This window comes from Alligator sinensis, unplaced genomic scaffold, assembly GCF_000455745.1.
Source record: "Alligator sinensis unplaced genomic scaffold, ASM45574v1 scaffold561_1, whole genome shotgun sequence".
Taxonomy (NCBI): domain Eukaryota; kingdom Metazoa; phylum Chordata; order Crocodylia; family Alligatoridae; genus Alligator; species Alligator sinensis.
The window spans coordinates 313,351-322,184 of NW_005842165.1; the positions used below are offsets into that span (position 1 = coordinate 313,351).

The 8,834-nt window shown below is 45.1% G+C and overlaps 1 long non-coding RNA gene across 2 annotated transcripts in view; it reads left to right on the forward strand.

Moving 5' to 3' along the window:
• Positions 1–874: 874 nt before the first annotated feature.
• The window catches only part of LOC102377184, a 54,883-nt gene continuing 46,923 nt past the window's right edge, over positions 875–8,834 (forward strand). For both annotated transcript variants that reach the window (XR_324105.1, XR_003094546.1), the window contains exon 1: positions 875–976. This is a non-coding gene — a long non-coding RNA (uncharacterized LOC102377184). The remainder of the gene's footprint in view (positions 977–8,834) is intronic.

The window sequence follows — 8,834 nt, forward strand, 5'->3', positions numbered from 1 at the left end:
GATCAGATCAAAATGGGGGAGGAAAACACATTGTAATAAGTGATCAGCATATCAGGTGCTGACCTCTTTGAAAAATCTGAGCATAAAATCCTACTGGGAACTGCTGGCTTGTGAGCACCCTTTAAAATTTAGTTTTCATTTACATGCTTTGATGGGAGCTGGGCTGTTTGGAAAATTTGGCTCTGAAAGCATCACCAACTCATGTGTTTTGAAACCTTTGGATGCCTTGGACTGGGAGAAGATGGAACGAGAGAATGGCATGAAGCTTTGAATCCTTTTCCTTTTATCAGAGATGACTGTGAGGCTGCATTAACAGCGTGGGGAATTATTTTCTAAAAGCCAAGGGTGTAGGATTAATGAATTTGAAGCTTAGAATCATAATAAATGGAGAGAGAGGGAAGCTCTCAACACAGCTTCTAGTAGCTCAGCCAGAGTAGATACCTTTTGAGTCTCCTGATAGAGCTCTCTTGTGTGGCCAGAGCAGATTTCTGTTCAATTCATCAGATAAAACACTCAATGGAGAAAAAATACGAAGTCCATTTACCAGATGGGGACTCTGCTGGTTTCTAATGCTCTGTGTCAGTTGGACACCAGTTGGTGAACACCAACAGGTGCCATAAGCACAGGCTAGAAATAACCATTCTCTGGGTAGCAGGAATCTTGGAGCCAACAGATGGTCTCCTTGTATGTGCAGCAGCAGGTAGCAGACCTGAACTCTTGACAAAGCAGCTGCTGTGCTGTGACCCTGCTGATTACACTGATTGCTAATTGTCTCATTGTTACCTTGTGCTCTCCCCATCTGTTTGTTATATCCCTTAATTGTCTTTCCCTTTAGACTTGGGCTGTAAGCTCTTTGGAGGCAGGTATTGTCTTTGAGTCACATGTACTGATAACCGCACATGCAATGGAAGATCACTTCCTGATTGGATTTCTCTAGTGCTTCTTCAATAAGTTACAACTTAATAATAACAATAAGGTAGGATGTTATTATTATTAAACACACAGAAGGGAATTGGGCATCTGACTGCCCTTTGTGCCTTTGAAAATCTTCATCAGTTATGCTTTGTTGAGAATACGAAGGTTATGTATATTATTATAAACATCACATACCCTCAGGTTATCTATTTTAATATTATCATAACCTGCCTGATTGCTAGGAGATACAGCAGCTTACTATGGGAAAAGCCCACAGGAAATGAAACAGTGGTAGAGAACAGTCCAACAGAAAACATTATAAATATGTTTATTGGAGAATAATCCTTGATTTGCCTCCAAGCAGGTTTGCATGGGATTATTATTCTTAAAGTAGAGACTAGGTGCAAAGGGAAGCCTAAATTCTTTTTGGGAAGGAGGGTTGTCTTTAGGAAAGCTGATACCCAAACTGACAGAAAGAAGAGACTATGAGTAGCACGGACTAGCTTTCCCACAGGTGAGACAATGCTGGGCATTCCTAAACTTTATGGGTAGATACATTAAGCTGCAGTGAGGAAGTACGCCACTCAATCTTTCATGGTGTTTAGGGAAATGACAAAGGGAAAGTTGAATGGGAAATGCTGGTTTACTTTGAAGATGCTGTTTCTGAGCAGGTTTGTCACAGGATCTAGAAGGGATAGCCTTAACACTGTGCAAGCTGAGCTGGGCCTTTATCATACACATAGCTGGGAACCAATGGGACTGCAGATCAGGGATTTTTCTTGAGCAAGACTGTATGTGTGATTCCATGTAGAGTGAAGACAGTCATCTAAGGGGAAGAATTTAAGAGGCTTGAAAGGTATCTGTGGTGCAGTTTGTTCTTAGGATTGTTGTACCTGTAGCTTTTGGGAAGTGATGTGTCCATGCTTATGTCTGTTAAACCCAAACTGCCATTAAAGCCTTCAGGCCCCTCTGTTATTTTGCATAAACCTGGTTGAAAGTAATGAAATGTTGGAAGATACATGCCTGTTCAGGAGGTTGGGTTAAATAAGCTTGGGAGCCTACTGAGCATGCTTGATTCACCATCGACTTGGGAGACATGCATTAGTGACATGAACTTAATGAATATAGTGGCAGTGAAGTGGTTAAAATGGTACAAGATCCCCCCCAGTCTGTGCAATGTGGTTGATTCTCACCCTACAGTCAATGTGCTAAAGCTACCTGCAAATATTTCAATAAATAGCAAGCTCATAAATAACTTGAGACATTGCACTTCATAATAAAACAGTGACAAATGTTGCATCTTCATACAGTATGAATTAATGGTGACAGGGGTGGAGAGAAGGAGTGGAACTCAGGAGGCTGTATGAAAAATCATTTACCTTTTACAGGTGCCATAAAAGTGATTTTTGGCAAAATAATTAATCATGCACTATAAATGCAACATTTATTATAAATGCAACATTTATTAAAAACAGGCAAGAGGCATAAATACATTCACATTCTTAGATATTTGCCTCTGTCTTTCCTTCAACACACAGGGTCTTGTAAAATACTTCCTTCAGGTAGCAAATATGCACCATAGCTCAGGACACAATGCAACCCGGTTTCTGCAATTAGTAATGAAATGTAGCAGGTGGGCAAAGCTGTGTCTGTACCTCCCTTATCTGGGTCTTCCTGAGCCTTCTTGGACCTTCATATATGTTGCAGTAATTTGAAGACCCCAGCTGTATTGTGTCATTATGGGCTTCATAGAGGTTAGATTAGCTGAGATATAGGAATACTCCAGCTCTGTTCTCCTTTCCATCATAGGACCTTTCTCTGTATTGTGATAATGGTATACCCAGGGCAGGCAAAATATATCCTGTGGGCCCCTAAAAAATTTAGAAAATTAATATTTATCTGCCCCTGGCTGCCTGTAAAGATGACAGGAGCCGGGGCAGTAGGACGCCAGCGGGAGCTAGTGGCAGAACTAAACAGCCACAGCAGAAAGTCTGGTTCAGCCCCTCCCACCCCAAACCCCAGATAGAAACCTCTGCCTAGCAGGACTGTTCCTGCCTCTCTGTGCCAAGGGAAATACAGATAAGAAGGAGCGGGACAGGGGAGGACAACGGACCATCACCCCAGTCCTCAGGGCCAGTCAGGTTGGTTCCTGCAGTCCCAGTGCTGCAGCCAGGAGCCACGTGATGCCAGAGTGTGGCGGGCATGGGGGGCAGGAAAAAGGCTGCAGCGGGCAGTGGGGAAGAGGCATGAGCAGGCGCGTGGAGCTCAGCGACAGCTGGGCAGGAGCGCAGGGCCTGTGCCAGTGCACCAGGGCCAGCGCTGGCAGGGCCCAGAGCGGGGGTTGGGAGGAGCTTCGGGGCTGGCAAGACTCTATGGAGCCGGGCTGGCTCCCTCCTTGAGCAGCGCAGCCCAGCTCCATACAGCCCTGCCAGCCTGGGCCCCGCGCTCCTGCCACCCCACTCTAGGTCCCAGTGTTGCTGGCCCCAGTGCACCGGCATGGGCCCCACGCTCCCGCGCGACTGTTGCTGCGCTCCACGTGCCTGCTCATTGCCCCGTCCCCTGACCTGCTGCAGCCTTTTTCCTGCTTCTCCCTGCTCGCTGTGCTACGGCATCACTTGATTCCCAGCTGCTGTGCTGGGACTGGAGGAGCAGCTGGGACTTGGTGCCACAGTGGTCAGGGGGAGGCAAAACCCGTTGCTAAAAGGAGTAATTTCAGGGGACAAGGGGAAGGACTTCTAGTGGCAAAAGCCAGGGGTTAGGGGGCAGGACTTCTGGTCCCAAGATGGTGACCAGGGGGTGGGGCACCTGTCAAGGGGCAGGGCTACCCATGCAGCCCTTGATGACTTGCCAAAACTGGGTAAGTGGCCCTCTGCTCGAAATAATTGCCCGCCCTGTGGTATACACTGACTTTGTGTCTGCTGGAATCACCTTGGACACCATAAAGGGCTGAAGGCCAAGGTCAAAGCAGTCTAAAATGGGAGGGGAAGCATTGTATCCACATCAGGGAGATGAAGAGCGGCTTTAAGCAGAGGAATGGGTCTGGATAGTCCCCTGCTATCTCTTCTTATTAAGCTCTGGCTGCAGCTTACTGATGAATGTGGCAACAATCCTCCTTGACTATTAGAGTAAGATATCTTGGTCTAGGCAGTTTGTATTCTGTTTCTTATTAGAGTTAGAGCTATCCTGCTGCTTCAAGACCTGGATCTGAGCCGTTTGGATTTTGAAGGATTTTCATCCTGATCTCCCTTTATGATCATAGGAGCAATGTTTCAGGCACTACTACTTGTCCTGAAATAGCACTGCTCTCCAAAGTTTGAAGAGAGGGGAAAGGATCTACAAAAATAGGGAGGAAGAGATGAAAGTGGTTGATGGTACAAGATTATGACAGTATACTACAATGGAGTAGCCTTTAAGTGTGTTTCTTTTTCTGAGGTTTTGTCAGCTCATTAAGATCTTTACTGAAACTATAGCTGTGATTCACTATTTGGAAGGGGCAAAAGTTATACCATAGGAAGCTGGTTGTGGGCTGTGATTTTAATGTCATTAACAGAACCTAGAGCATTTCTGCTAAATTAGTAGGTGTCTATATTGTGCTGAAAGGACAGTGGTTCTCTATAGTTGCTTTTCTTTGTGCTATTTTTAAGAGGCTCTGAAAAAGTATACTTAATTCTGAAAGGTGTAAAATCCTTTTTAGTTCACAAGAGATGAAGGTGGGACTACTGTGACAAAAAGCACTTATTATTAGCTGAAATGGGCCTGTGGGAAACAGTCCCTGGTACGTACACTAGCCATGCTACCATGACCAGTATCCAAACTCACTCAGGAAGGTATTAGAATCAGAATTGTACAAATGCCTGATTCGTAATGGCTGAACCAAGCTCGTGGTCCTAATACCCTCGAGGCTTGAGGCACTGGAAGTTCCATTGCTCACTTTTTAGGACAAAACTAAACTGTTAATTTAGGCATTTGCTTTCCAAGCCCCAGGTTTGATTCATAGATGAGGACCATCTATAGGGTAAAATACAAAAATTTCACTGGAAACCACCCTTTCATGCAGCTCATGAATTCAGTTGGATTATACAGGTTTCTTTCTAATCTTGGTTTAAGTACATGCTTGGCTGATGCCATTCTTCTAATGGAAAAGGCTTTTATTTAAATCCTAGTGATCCATAGCCTCATGAATGCTGGGTCTTGTCCAGATCTGACAAAAAAATCTAGACATGGAACCAGCTGTTGTAGCCTAGAGAAAATCTGGCATGGTGTAAAGTACTTTGTTCACTGGAAGATCGTGATTATCACGTTCTTTCCAACCTACTTCCCAGGGTCCACTGAACACACTGCTAATTGTCCCCAGCACAACTGTCTTCTATGTGTTGATTATGCTGTCTCAGGTACAGGCCTTTCAAGCTCTCTCTGACACAATAGCCAGTGTGACAGGTCTGGGAAAGCTGCTAACTCCTCCATGACTCCTGGTTTAGCCCTTATCAGAAGAATTAAGCGATCATTGCTCAGCAACATTCATTTTGATGGGTACCTGCAGCACCAGATTGAGAATGTTTCATCCACTGAACATGTCTTATAGTTGCTCAGGGGTGAGGGGGCTTGGCTTGTTTGTCAACTCTGGGCCTGATCACCCTGCTACTATGAGCCCTTCAGGGCACGATTTCAGTTCACTCCACTTCAGCTAATTCATATACATCTTCTGAAACCTGAGCTACACAATAATACCTTCATTAGACCATGCTGTCTTGGTGAGACTTTTTACCTTGAGTTGTTTTAGCCAGTAATTGCTCCCCTTTTTACAGACAAATATGGACTCCATCCAAGACCTTCCATTTGCATTGTACATCTCCTGGTAACAATGACCATGATCTTCATTTCCTTGGAAGTAAAAGCCAAGACTTTTGAAGAAGAACTGAGTACTTCAAAAAGTTTGTTAGGTAGCTCTGATCACCCTAATAATTTGGCAACACTTTTCATCCAAGAAGCTTACAGCACTTCCCAGAGAAAGAAATAGTATCTTTATTTTACAAATATGGGAGTTGAGCAGGAAAGGGTTTAGTGATCTGCCCAAGTCATATTCTCAGAACACCTGGATTCTAGCTTTGGTTTTGCCTCCCAAGTTCAGTGTCTTACCCCTCTGGACTGTGGTGCTTTCCTAGAACACTTGACATCCAGACCAGTACACCTACTGGTGTTCACAGTTTTTTTTTTTCAAACCTTCCATGACTTGGTCTCTATTGATATCTCCATTGACTCTCCATAAGCCTTTCCTTATAATACAGCTGTACAGAGATTGCATTTTTCTTGCTAACAACAGATTTTGAAATAATTTTGTATCACATACATTGAGTTACTGTAACTCCCATCACTCCATCTTCCTTATCAATAGATTTATTTCCTTTCAGTGGTGATGCATAGGGGGGTGCACAGGGGTGCTGGTGCACCCCTGTCAGCCAGCATTCCTAGAAAGCGTGGCAGGCGAGAGCACTGGTGCCCCCCCCAAGAGCACCAGCCGGGGAGTGGGGTCTGTCCTGGAAGTGGGTTGGCGAGGTCAGCTGCGGGGGGGACTTCCCCTCCCCTCCAGTTGGTATGACCCTCCCCCACCCCAGTCAGTGGGATTGGCCGCTGACTGACCACTGGGTAAGTGCCCCCCCTGACTCAGGAGGCACCAGTTGCCCATGTTTCTTTTCTTCCATTTCTTTTCCCCTGATACATATGTTAAAGGGGGAAAAGTTCTTTTTAATGCTTGCTTAGCACAAATGATTCCTGTCCCTCTGTTTCCTCTCCGCAATCTTTAGTCTAACCTGCAAAGCTTGAACTGATTTGGAGGTGGATAAACATTTCCTTTTCATTCCAGAAATACAGGCACATGCAGTGGCTCAGACTAGAAGCTGGGGCACGCTAGAGCAGCCCTCCCGTCCCTTCCATAGTGCTGAGCTGAGGGGGAGGGTGTGGCCAGGCCCCAACAGGATGATCTGATTAGGGAGGGGTTTTAATCCCCACCCTGACCTGCATCCCTAGGCTTTTCCCTGCTGTCTGCTCAAGGGGCAGGAGTGTTGGCAGACCCTGCACCTGTTGATACTGGGCTTTTCAACCTCTGTCTCCCTGCTTCTTCAGACAGAAATGACATGGTTTGCAGACAAACACATTTCTCTGTCCACTCTTGAAGACTGGCAGATTGCACCCTCTCTCATTAGTTTCAAGATCTTCTTATCTACAGGGTGCATTTGTATGTGCAAGCCACTAGCTGTCTGCCCTTTGTTCCAGTGAAATTGGAGACCCACATAGACACCTCCCAGCATTAGCTAGCAAGGGTGGGGGGAGGGGGGTATGGCCAGATGCCGGGTCCCTGCACTGGGGTCCCTGCCATGGGAGAGGGGGGGGAGGGGGATCCCTTCTTGAGCAGCCAGTCGGGGGGAAGGGGGTTAGGAGGGAGGGGAAAGCCCGGCAGCCACTGCCAGCAAGAGCAGTGATAGTGCTTTGGCTAGGAAGGAGAGGTGCAGGGACAAACCTGCTCTGCACCAGTAGACAGCCCTGCCCAGAGCCCCAAAGCATCTGGGATTCTGGGGGACTCTGATTTAACTTAAACCAGGAAGAGGTCTGGGACAGACATTGCATAAACTGGTTTCACCCAAATTAGTTAAGTCTGATACAGACAAGGTTTCTTGAGTAAATTTGATATCTTTTATTAGACCAACCCAAATGGTTGGAGAATAGTTATTAAGCAAGCTTTCGGGTTCAAAAACCCTAAGTCTGATACTACATTCAACCAGGGTCGTCTCAAACCGGTTTCAGCCATTTTCAGACTGGATTAAACCTGTAACAGAACAGACATTCACTACATATAAACCAGTTTCTGATCACTTAAACCAGTTTATGTGTAATGTCTGTCCTTAGCCTAGGTGGCCAGCAAAAGTACATGGCCTTGACTGGCTTGTCCCTGGAATGATGCACAATAGCCATACAGAGGTACAAAACAATGCCTGGGAAAAAGTGTTTGTACAGATGGAACTGTCCTGCTTCAAGCCCCTCTGAAGTATGCAGGGTAAAATGTACTATCTGTACAAAAGGCTTTCTCCCAGGACATCTGTTCATAGCCATGGTGAACTTTGAGGTTTATACCCTTGGCTGCTTCTGTTGGTGAACATACTGGCCCTTTTAGAAATCGTCCCTCCCATTTTATTTGCTACTTATTAGCTGTCTTAATTCCCCAAGTGATGCCTTTAACCAGTTCAGTATTTTTGCACTTTTGCTTTTCATGAACCTGTTTTTTTTAGTCTGATGATCTTAAACAGCTTGTGATAACCAGTACCTCACTTCCCTGATTTTCTCACTAGATGTGAATGTGAACTTAAGCTCTGGCTCTGTATAACTCTGAACTTTACAAGGGCAGGGGAGGCTTGCAGTTTAAACCAAGATCCAGATCCACTGTTTGCAGTTAGTTTCTGTCTTTACAAGAGGACTTAGACCTAGAAGCCGAGCAATAGTGATTTCAGATAGGAAGCTAGGTAAAACACCTTCTCAATCTATATTGTCTTCAGGGTATGAGATAGATCCAGTATGGCTTGTCTTCTTGCTTGTCACTGTATCCTCCAGTTGAGAAGGAAATCTGTGCTGAAATTCTTCAATCTCTCTTACTTTATTTCTACCTTAAAATTATCAAGACTGTTCTTCATTATCATGTTGCCTTGCTAGCATTATACATTCTACAGCATAACACAAAACTTATTTCCTATTTCTCTTCTGTAAACCATATCCCTGTACCACATATTAACATCACACTTATGAGAACTATTTCCAGCTTCCAACTCTGCCCTCTAGGTCAGTGTTGTTAGCAACACTTATCACTCCTGCTCTATATTCCTTGCATTTGTGCAAAGTCAGGTTAGTACCTTCCTGCTCTTTTACATCTTTCC